This window comes from Nycticebus coucang, chromosome 18 (genome assembly GCF_027406575.1).
Source record: "Nycticebus coucang isolate mNycCou1 chromosome 18, mNycCou1.pri, whole genome shotgun sequence".
NCBI lineage: Eukaryota > Metazoa > Chordata > Mammalia > Primates > Lorisidae > Nycticebus > Nycticebus coucang.
This window is the reverse complement of record NC_069797.1, coordinates 26,609,212-26,621,691: the sequence shown is the minus strand read 5'-3', so window position 1 is coordinate 26,621,691 and position 12,480 is coordinate 26,609,212.

The window sequence follows — 12,480 nt, the reverse complement described above, 5'->3', positions numbered from 1 at the left end:
ATCTCTATATATTAGAGAAATGCAAATCAAAACATCCCTGAGATATCATCTAACCCCAGTGAGAATGGCCCATATCACAAAATCTCAAAACTGCAGATGCTGGCGTGGATGTGGAGAGAAGGGAACACTTTTACACTGCTGGTGAGACTGCAAACTAGTACAACCTTTCTGGAAGGAAGTATGGAGAAACCTCAAAGCACTCAACCTAGACCTCCCATTCGATCCCGCAATCCCATTACTGGGCATCTACCCAGAAGGAAAGAAATCCTTTTATCATAAGGACACTTGTACTAGACTGTTTATTGCAGCTCAATTTACAATCGCCAAAATGTGGAAACAGCCTAAATGCCCACCAACCCAGGAATGGATTAACAAGCTGTGGTATATGTATACCATGGAATACTATTCAGCCATTAAAAAAAATGGAAACTTTACATCCTTCGTATTAACCTGGATGGAAGTGGAAGACATTATTCTTAGTAAAGCATCACAAGAATGGAGAAGCATGAATCCTATGTACTCAATCTTGATATGAGGACAATTAATGACAATTAAGGTCATGGGGGGGAAGCAGAAAGAGGGATGGAGGGAGGGGGGTGGGGCCTTAGTGTGTGTCACACTTTATGGGGGCAAGACATGATTGCAAGAGGGACTTTACCTAACAATTGTAATCAGTGTAACTGGCTTATTGTACCCTCAATGAATCCCCAACAATAAAAAAAAAAAAAAGAAAATGCCAGGAAGGCTATGTTAACCACTGTAATGAAAATATGTCAAATGGTGTATAAAACCAGTGTCTGGTGCCCTATGATCACATTAATGTACACAGCTATGATTTAATTTTAAAAAAAAATGTAGACAGAGAGATAGAGAAAGAGAGAGGGACACACAGAGAGGACCATTCCCTTCTGATAATGCTTTTTACTGGATCTTGTCCATTGGAACAGGATCAACAAGGAGATTTTATGATTAGTTTACCAGTTCAAAGGTCCCCCCACCTTCAGAAGTCTGTGTGTGTGTGCATGTGTGTAAATGTACACTTACACAAGGACAGCATCTTAGACAGGAGCTGCAAATACATCTTCCACTCCCACAGTTTATGGTGCATCCTGATGGAACCCTTCAGAAAAATGTTATTTCATTGTCAAAGCACTGTTCAGCTTTACTACCAGGAAGCCTCAAAGCGTGCATGGAGCACCTCTTTTGCTTTAGCTTCTGCCTCTGATGCCAAGGCAAAGGATTTGGTGCTTCTGTCTCTGAAAAACTTGTCAGCACCATCACACTCATGGGACAGAGCACAAACACTTGCCAGGAAGAGTCATTCAGTTGTCCCAGTACCCCCAGTGGCTCTTAATGCACCTCTAACATTCATGTAGATTCAACAATGGGGTCCTCTTCCTGCAATGGAAGGATCTGTTGCCCTCTTTCTCCAGGTTTTTAGCAAAAATTATCTTTTCCCTGACAACCTCTTGACATCCACGATTGTATATCTCTGTGTTCCATACCAGTGTTTATCAAATTTTCTACCTCATGGCACACTTGAATCTACAGCTAAACTGCCATTGCACACTTAAACTATGCTGATCAAGAAAGAGAATTTTTTAAAAGGAATATACTTATGTGCTTTGAACTTCTTTCAAAACAATTAATGATCATTAAAATCACTGCTTTATATCGTTGCTCAGAAACCGCTCTTCTCTGGTTCTACTTTTTCTGGTTTCCTCATTGATTAGAACAACCACTCGTTTTGTGGTGCTATTTTTCTTATAGTTTTTAACACTTATCACCTTGTGGTTGCCCTCAAAGTATGACCCTATTGATCAGTCTGTTAACTTATGTACCCAAATATCTAGGTTTACATTGTATAAAAGATTGCTTATGTCTATTGTCGGAAAAGATTAGTTCAACCTACATCTGCTATATTAAGTCTTAGTACCTGATGAACATAGCACAAAGTTCTTAGCCTTAACTTCTTCCCAGATTGATTCCTCCCTGCTTGCATACTCAGATCCTGATAAGTTTATGTCACACGTTTTTGCCTAAAGCTGCCCTCCACTGTCTGAACTCTGACTTCGAGGTTTTCTCTGTGAAGAAGAGCTTGGACATCATGTGCTAGGTGATGGATAGAGAGGGAGTGATTTTCAAGAGATAGACAATTATAAATAGAGCTGCAATAAACAGTCTGGTGCAAATGTCTTTGTAGCAAAATGATTTTTGCTCTTCTAGGTAGATACCTAGTAATGGAATTGAGAGATCATAGGGAAGATCAACTTTTAGATCTTTGAGAATTCTCCTTATGATGGAATTGAAATACGTTCTTCTTAGTAAAGTCTTACAAGAATCAAAAAATGAATATCCAATGTATGCAATACTAATTTGAACCAATTTATAAACAATTACATGTTCACATGAACAATAAACACAAATATAGTCTAGTAAGGGGGCAGTGAAGGAGGAGGAGGAAGGGAAGATGATTGACAGAAGGAGGGAGGGTATGTGGGCATCTCACCTAATGGGCACAATGTGTGAGGGGTTCTTTTACAACTCGAACTTTACCTTGGAAGTGAGAAAAATGTAATGTAAAAAATTGTAGCCTCATATTATTGTGAAATAAAATAAAGAGATCAACACAATCATATTTGCCTGTAGTAAATATACCTTTGGGTCCAGTAACCAGACATCCCTATAAAGAAGTCTGGCTGAGAAAAGAAGATAGAAATGCAATCATAGCTAGAAGGGGGTAGAAGATGGAGAAGGATTCATTGAATGACTAAAGAGACTATAATGTGGCAGTTAATGGGAAAGAGCTGGTGTTGAGGCAGATATTGGAGAGAAAATGAGGCAGCTCAAAGATTCGATGATCAATATAACAAAGAAGACAGTAGAACATAAGGATGAGGGCATTTTGGGCGCAGGTGCACTTTGCTTCTGTGTCTTGAGAGAAAAAGAACAGGAAGGAGGAAGGTACCTGAAAATGATGTCCAAGGGAAAATATTGAATAGTCCCTATGAGTTTAAATTACTCCGTGAAGAGGGAAATGACATGCACATTACTAGGAGAGTTTTAATGCAGAGTTTTGTGGTGAGTTTTTGAAAAGTGGCAAAGGTTTGGATGCACTGCCATGGGTAACAGGAAAGACAGGACCACTGAAGATTGTTTAGAATCCAAATGAAGCATCATGAATTACAGCTCCTGCCTTGTGTGAGTTCTTCACTATGTCTCAGCTTTTCAGAAACAGGGACTGATAATATGGGCAGCTTGTCGTAGGGTCGAAGTTTTGCTGGAAGTGTGCCTGGCCATAGAGTTAGACTGGGGAGGGATGGGAGTGCTAGAACTCGGCTGGCTAGCTGGCACACAACACAGGTTTAGAGGCTGCAAATCACTGTCAGGTCAAAGAGCAGGTAGACACAAAATGAATAAGCTGCAACAAGCATCATTTGACAATTAAACAACATTAGCACAATAGTGTTAAAGACAATCCCTACTTGCATCCACTTAACTATTTGGCTTCCTCTAACCTGAATCCTTTTTTCTCTTAGCATGATCTGTGTCCCCTGGCTCCCTCTTCCCAACCCACATAAAGTTTTGCTTATTGGCAATCTCCTCACAAGCAAGCTCTCTTTATATCACCTCCTTCCTCCAGGATAACATGCACCTTACGCGTCCAAATACTGGTCACATTCGGGACCCAGTTATCAATTAAGCCTGTGATATTTTTATGTTCCTCAGGACACCTCAGAATTAAGGTCCAAGTACCTGTGTGCTTCCACAGAACATGATCATGCCCCACATAACAGGTTCTTTAGCACCAACTACCCTGTTCTTCAGATCATCCTTCAACCAGCCCAGTATCCATCACAGCAATAAGCCCTCAACCACTCACACCCACCCTCACCCAGCTGTGTGATCCTCTGCTCACTGACATTTTCTGATTAAACCACTATTAAACATGATCTTTGATTAAACCCACTATTAAACATGATTAACCCACTATTTTCCGTAATACATACCTATCTTTTTCCTACTCTACAGATATGGAATTCCTATCTTATTTAATCCTCTAAGGCAGGGTTTCTCAACGTTCCAAATACTGTGAGCTTTTAATAAAGATCCTATGGGTCACGACCCACGGGTTGAGAATCACTGCTCTAAGGGATATAAAACAGACGATGAGAGGATAGGTGTGAGCTGCAATATAGTTCCATGAAGGCCAACAGATGGGAAGCAGCCCATCTTTTCAAACTTCCTCAGGCAGGGTAGAGGGTGCGGTGGGACATATTATCCACTCCTTAACAAGAGCTCCAGTGCACTGGTCAACATTTGGAAGCCAAAATTAGCAACTAGGAAGAAGTATACTAACTCCTACCATTTCAACTCAGCATACACTCTAGGTTCCCCAAAACCTATGCCAAAAAATCAGCACAGAGTAAAGTCATGACCCTTAGGAGAACATTTACTGGGAAGAATCTCTTGATTCTTATTTTCAGGGAGTGAATTTTCCTGTCAGGAAATGCAGGGGAGCAGAGAGATCTGGCGATCTTGGCAGTGCAGGGGGGCCCAAAGGCGCCTGGCCAACTTGCAACAGGCACGAGGTCATGTATGGGGCACAGGCTCTCTGCTGGCATGGGTGAGGAATGGTCCTGACACAGTTGGGAGCTGCCCTTTTTCAGAGAATCTTCCTACCCCTTCTGTTTTATTCTGCATTTAGAAATCCACTGTCAACAAGGGAGCATTTACTTTCTAATGCGATGTAGGAGGCCATCCCTTCGGTGACAAGTGCCATGTATACTGTGCACCCACGTTTTCGCCCAAAGCATATCCTCATGCATCTTGTCTATACGTCCATGAGGGGTGACAGAAGAGTCTGCCTGCCATTCTTAAATGTACATTCCCTGTTGGCTCATGCTTAGTATAAAATGGAAATTGTCTTAGGGATCCCTGTCCTCCCTTTGCCCACAGATGAGGAGGCAGGAGAAGATAATCCAAACTGGCAACCGAATTTGTTGACCCAAACTATTCTTTTTTTTTTTTTTTATTAAATCATAGCTGTGTACATCAATATGATCATGGGGCACCCAAATTATTCTACATGACTAGTTTCAGAGTTTCTTCTGGGAGGGTGCTTGGAGATTCCACCTTCAGAATTTGTGTTCCCACATGTTCCAGTTGATTCACACCTAAGTTCACTCTTGAGGGCCTTGAATTACTCTCTGATTTTCTAGGCCTTTCAGAGAGTTAGACCCAGACCCTTATCTGAAGAGCCCTCTGGATCACTCAACAGATAATCTTTTGGGCCATTCGTCAGGCTAAGTTCCTGATCCTTCTCAGTATCCTTGTTAAGTGAAGCATTTCTCAGCATCTCCCTTGGAAGCTTCCAGTTTGGCTGAATCCAAAATTCTCTTGTGATGATGCTGCCCCGTTTTCTTCAGAAGCTCAGTGCTGAAAGAAAAATCTCCAAGAAGGTTGGGGGTTGGAATACAGACCTTAGAGGACTAGCTGACCAATGTGAAGTTGGGAACTGGAGGACAAAATTCTTCCTGGGATTTCTTGATTACAGAATATAAACCCCACATAATTTGCTGCTCTTTCTCTGACACATTCCGGACCAGATGGGAAATGTCAGATGGCATAACACACTGTGCCTTATTCTGGGGGTTATGAAAACACACTCCCCAGAACCTAATCTGGGATAGGGGACCAGGTGATTGGATTGGGAGTGGGAATTGAAATTGGGCCTGAGACTGAACCTGAGTGAGGGTTAAGAACTGAGATGGGGCAGGGTTGACACATGAAGAGAGGAAGGAGAGGGTTGATTACTGGGGATTCTTCAGCTATGAAGGTATTTGAGATTGAATGTTGAGGAACAGCCACCTGGGACAAGGACCACAAAGGGCAAGGACTCACCCTGAAGAGATAGAAGATGCCAGGAGAGCTGGATGTATTTTGCTCTATGTCATCCTCAAAGGCCTTAGGACACAGGAGCTGCTGTCCATATGCAGGTGCCCTGGTTTGACTTCGCTTGTTAACAGAGGAAGGGAATCTGCTGAGCCATGCTTGTTGGCAATTAATACCAACATTGTCCATGAAAAATTTACCATAATTTGCCATGTATACTGTGCACCCATGTTTTTGGCCCAAACATTCCAGAAAACATAACGTCTTGACCAGAGGAGACACATGTGGAGAGGGCTAACATTCCTTTGTAAACATGCAAATTATGCCACCCTTCCACAGCCACCCACTCTGTGAAGGCTTTCCCTTTCCTTCCTTGTGGGAGTCATTCCCTCTTCACCAGTTCAGGGGCTACACAAGTTTCCCACACATGTGGCCACTGGGCCAGGAGCTTCTCGGCTGCTCAACCCAAGGGCAGCCATGATGGTCCCTGAGACCCACACAGGGCTCCCAAACCCCTATGTCCAGGGCTCCAAAACCCCTCTGAGCAGGGTTCCCAACCCCCCTCTGTGCAGCAACACCTTTGGCCACAGACTCCACCCAACAAGGCCAGGGCCTGCCTCGCCAGCCCCACCACAGCCCCCTTCCTGGGTCATGCCACTAGGCGGAGGCCACGCTGGCTCACTCCCACCAAATCCGGGATTATCCTGGACTGGAGCCTCAGAAACTCAGGAGGCTCAAGAGGGAAAGCACAACAGCTCCTAGAGGCCCATTGGACAACCCCACTCCCAAGCCGTACTACCCACATATTATGCACATTCTTGTTTATCCCTCAAATATTGGGGCAAAAGTTGCACACTATACCAAGCAAAGTTTGGTAGTTGGGAGCCTGGCCTAAGTTGCTTTGGGAAAGAACCTGTTTTCTTTTCCTCTTCCTTCCACATCATGAAATCACCACGGTTTTAAACTTGTCTCTCCAAGAAGGCCAGAACGTTAGACTTGAGCAAGGAGAGAGAAACAGATGTTACAAGGTTGGCTGCAGGGTCTCCCACAAATGAAGCCTTAGAAAGTGAAGGGAAAGAAACACCAGGGATGGAGGCTCCTGCAGGAGAATTCTGACACTGCTTGGAGGGTTAGTGCCTCTGATTGCTGGGATATAGTGGACAGCTCATCAGCACCATCTGGGGAGAATGTCTCCAGAACAAGCTTCCCTCGATAGAAACATATTCAGGTTGAGTCACAGCTAAAGTGCCATCTGGTGGTGGTGAAGCAGACAGGCTCTTGGTTCCTGTTGGTCAACATTTGAATCCATGAGACTATTTTGTTGAATAAACTTGGTAAGAGTGACATCTCAGGAAAGGCAGAGATCAAAATAACTTGACAGTGTTCAGAGAGAAAGTCCCCTCTACTTAGAGAACAACATCTGCTCCCTGAGTGTCACATGGTGGGAGAGGAAGAAAGGCAAGTGTCTGGGGTGCTGAATGTCCCCTGGGAATGTGGAATCCAAGGGAGGAACAAGCATTGGGAGCAAATAGTGACTCATTGCTGAGTGTGAAGTTAAATCACATAAGGGGATCCTCAGGTCAGAAGAGAAAATAGAGGGTGGAGGTGAAGAAGGCTGCACATAGAGTCTGGTGTTAATTCTCCTGGAGGGCTTCCTGGGAGTGCAGAGGACAGAGTGGGTGAAGATTGTCTCACGGAAACCATGGGAATGAACATGCCTGCAGAGGGAGCAGCATCTTCAGGGATTCCCAAAACACCAGTAGCTTGACTTTAACAGTTGTTCCATGGTACTTCTCACAGGAGGCATCTGAATACACAGCTGAAGAATGTGGACATTACCACATTGCTACCCTGAGGGCTGCAGAAAACAGAAGGCACAAAGCTGCCACCAGGACTAGGTCAAGGAAAGGGGAGCCTACTTGTCTAGCAGGGCGGGGCCACCTGAAGTCTGCTCCCCCTCACCTCATCCCACTCATGACTTCACAATACACTCTGTGGCCTCCTACCAAGGCCATGACACACATCCCATCCCATGAGTACCACATCACATGACCACTGCAGGACACACTGAATTCCTGAAATGTATACAACATGCTTTCTAAAGGGTCCAGGAAACACACCGAAAGATTTATCACCTTTTCAGAGTAGAATTCAGCTTACTTCTCTCTTCTGCTTCTCTTTACATAACTCTCCAAAAGTGGCAAACCTGGAGAGTAGGTGATATATAAGGAAGATAGGAGCACAGGGATCATACTGGAGTCCCTTTAGGTGAGACCCTTGGGTTATTAAACTGTGATGACCCAAAATCAGCCAACAAGTTAAAATGGTCAACAGTAATATTAACAGATTCAAGTCTGTGTGGTTTCATTTATCCAGTATATTACCCCACATACTGCTCAAAACCACCACGTGAAGCTTAGACAGCAGTGGTTATTTCAAAGAGGAAGCTGAGCACCAAGGAAGTCACAGTGCTGATACAGTCAGGAGACAGAAGTGCTGACTTAAAACCAACCTGTAGTCTTTCCTGGACATCTCCCTTGGCCACCATTGGTGATTACCCAGTGCCCAGGTCAGTCACTGCTTCCTGCCCACAGTTGTCTCAGTGTCTCCTTAATATCCTCCTAGGAGCCTTCCTCGGAGGGCTCTCTTTTCACAGAGAGACTGTATCTAGCAACTGACCTCCTCTGAGAGCATGCACCTGGGGCCTCACGGAAGTAACAAGAAGGCTCATGATTGGAGAGCTTAGTCAAATACACACAACCTTACTTTTCAATGGTTCACTTTCCATTCCCCTGTTGGCTTTGCCCTGATGCTGCTGAGAACAAAAGGAAGAGAATGGGAGGCTGAGACTCCCTTCTCTCACACATTTTCCCTAAGAGGCTCAGACATTCATTATCCAAACATAATGTGCCTCCTCAATTTAACAAATGGAAAGGTGTTCCTCTTATCCATTTTTAAGAGTGATAGAATATTTCCCATTTTCCTTCTTTGAGAAAATCAAGGGAAGATTTGGTTGCGGAATCTCCACTTAGTGTTCTCAGAAGTCCTCTGGTCAAGGAGGATACAGAATCAGAAACCAACAGTCACATCTGCTCTCTCAGAGGACCCTGTATTCTGAGGACAGAACTTGGATGGTCTGAACATTGCTCTACTGAGCAGCTCAACATGAAGGAAGGGTTGGCTCAGTGATACCTAATATGGGAAAGCAACAATGAAGAGTCACTTTCTCAATATGCTAATCTAGAATCGTGAAGTCACGTGGTTGGGGATTTATCCAAGAAGCACCACCACACCCAGATAGGCATCCTGTGAGCCTAATTGTGGAAGCTTTCATCCTCCTGAACTGCTAGCCCTGCTCAACCTCTCCCCCTGGAGGAGTGATGCTGTATCACTCTCCAAGCCAATAAGACTTATTTAGAAATGTGAGAACAGGATTGGAAAACATTAACAGGGAATCTCTCTTGGGAGCTCCTTACCTTTTGGAGGTCTTAGATTTTCCAGAAGTTTAGTGAAAATGCTTTCAACACAAGGTAGCAGAAATACAAAAGGAACAATCTAAAACAGAACCAGAACTCAGCCAGGGCTCAGTATAGTTGTTCAGAAAACAGGAACTCTTCTGTACTGTCTGGAGAGTGGGGCTGGCTGAAGCAAATGAGTGCTGAGGGTGCCCAGGCTTGGATATAGCCTCAGGCCTGCATCACAGAGGACAGGAGAGTCATAAAGGGATTTTGATGGTGGAGAGGGGACAAAAGGAGGAGGGCAGACACAGCCCCCACCCACCATCCCAGCAAATCCTCTCCCCCTGTTGAGATTTCACGTTCCCTCTCCCCTCCCCTGCCATCCCATTTTACAACTTCACCATTTCTTCATACTGTATGTTTGCCTTAGTGAAATGTTCTGTTTGTTTTATCTGTAACCAGCTATTACCTGAGTCCCCCTCTGCTTTGTGCAGCCTTTGACTTGGACCTTGGAAGTCTGAAACAACTGGAATTTTTTCCTCTACCCAGACATTTATACTCTCAGGATTACACAGATCCTCAAATCCGTGTTAGCTACAGAATTTTTTTGCCTTACTCTAACCTAGATATAAAACCTAAAGTTCTACTACACTTATTTTAGTTTTATGAATGTAGAATACAAAATGTTTTCAAGTAAGCCTTTAGTGCTTCAATCAGAGAACCTGACTCAAATAAAGCTAATAATATATTATTCAACATTCCAAAACTAAAATAAGTATACCTATCAAGTATACATCAATAGAGCTGGAGAAAATTCAAACTTAGAGACATTTTACAAAATAACTGATTTTAAAATGGGCAAAACATTTAAAGAAATGCATCATAAAAGAGGAGATCCAAATAATGAACAAGTTTGTGCAAATATAAGGTGCTCAACCCCATTATTCATCAAGAAACAGCAAATTAAAACTACAATGAGTACCACTGTATACTACTCATATAGCTAAAATGAAAACACTGACAATATTAAGTGTTGACAAGAAGGTGAGTAACTGGAAATCTCGTACTTTGCTGGTGGGAATTTATGTTGGTACCACTGTTTTGGACAATTGTTGGACAGTATCCCTGTACCCTTTAACAGAGCATTTCTAGTCCTAGATGTGTACCCAAGAGAATTGAGTGCAATAACTACCAAAAGACATGTAAAAAATGTTCATAGTAACTTGACTCAGAGCACCCCAAAACAAAAAAATCCCAATAATGAAGAATGGAAACAGAATTTGCAGTTTATTTGTGTCATAGATATGAGTAGAGATAGATAGATGGATGGATAGATAGATAGATAGATAGATAGATAGATAGATAGATAGATAGATAGATAGATAGATATTCAGCTGAGTATACAGGTATAATAGGGGATGAGGTCCTTGGTTTCTGGATGTATCGTAGATGATGAGGGATGATGATCACCCCTCATTTTGTGGCTCATCCTTTAACTCTCCTTATCATGGATATTTTTGGGGTTTTTTTTAAGGCTTTGGAAAGCATATAATAATAAGCTTTAAGGATTATTTTTCATGTAAATGGGAGTTTTCCCCTGGATGGGCTTTGTATATTTTTCAGGAAAAGCCCCTTTATTTTCCTCTTATGTTAGAATCGCTGAATAAAAATTTTCAGGTTAGAAAAAGCTGCAATCAGGCCAACAGTCAATCTTTCCTCCATTAACCAGGTTATAAGGAATTTAGTGCAGTGCCCGGCATGACATGTGTAGACCATAAAAGCTACGATCTTTATAGTAGCTGATTTCTTTTTTTTTTTTTAATTAAATCATAGCTGTGTACATCAATATGATCATGGGGGCACCATACACTTGTTTCATAGAATATTTGACACATTTTCAACTCATTAGTTGACATAGCCCTCCTGGCACTATCCTAGTTACTTTGTCAAGACATTTACATGTTCTGAATTTTGATAACTTACAATCTATCATTTGTTATTGTGAGTGTATGTGTGTGTAGGTATGCTCTGTGTAAAAATCTTTGCATAGTTGACAGGTGGAGCAAGATGGCCAAAAACCCTCCAGGGATTATCCCCCTGCAGGAACACCAAATTGAACAAATTTGCACACAGAAAAACACCTTCCTAAGAACCAAACATCATACTAGCAATCACAGTACCTAGTTTTATCATCATAACATAGAAAGAGTCACTGAAGAAGGTAGGAGAGATGGTTTGCTTTGGCCACACAACATCACAACCCTCCACTCTCCCCCACCAGTGTCAGGCTAATGCTGGGTGTGGAGAGAATCTATGTGCTTGGGGAAAGGAGGGCAAAGGACTGTGGGACTTCACATTGGAACTCAGGGTCACCCTATGACAGGGAACACACACAGGGAAGAATTCTGCTGGCACCTATGAAGGGAGCATTCAGACCGCCCCAGAAGGGAATCTTCTATCCCAGCATTAGGAACCTGAGTTCTAGCTAGCTCCACCATCAGCTCATGAAAGTGGCCTGAGGCCAGGAATAAATGTGAAAGGTAGTCAGGCCACAAGGACTGTGGTCCTTGGGCAAGTCTTTGTGATGCTCTAGGCTTAGATGCATTGGACTTGGGGTGCGCATAGCTGGAACACCAGCTGTGGTGATCAGTGGAGTGCTGTCATTGCTCCTCCCCAAATTCCAGGCAGTGCAGCTCAGGGAGAAGCTCTTTACACTTGGGAAAAGGAAAGGGAAGAGTACAGGGAACTTTGTCGTACACCTTCGGTACCAGCTCAGCCACCATAAAATCAAGAACTACACAGATGCCTGAAGTTCCTGATTGTAGACATTAGCTCCTACATGACATTACTAGACATAACCCTGGCCCACAAGGAAACATGCTTCCCTGAAGGGAAGGACCCAGCCCTGACAAGATTCACCACCTGCTGACTAAAGAGCACTTGGGCCTTGAATAAACACCAGTAGTAGATAGGCTACATAGCCTTGTGTGACCAGAGCAATCCCAGCAGTGGTGGCTGTGGGAAGGGCTTAAATCATCACTCCCCCAACTCCAGGCAGCCCAGCATAGAGAATGAGACTCCTTTCATTTGGGGGAAAGTGAAGGAAGAGAGGAAGATGGTAATCCAG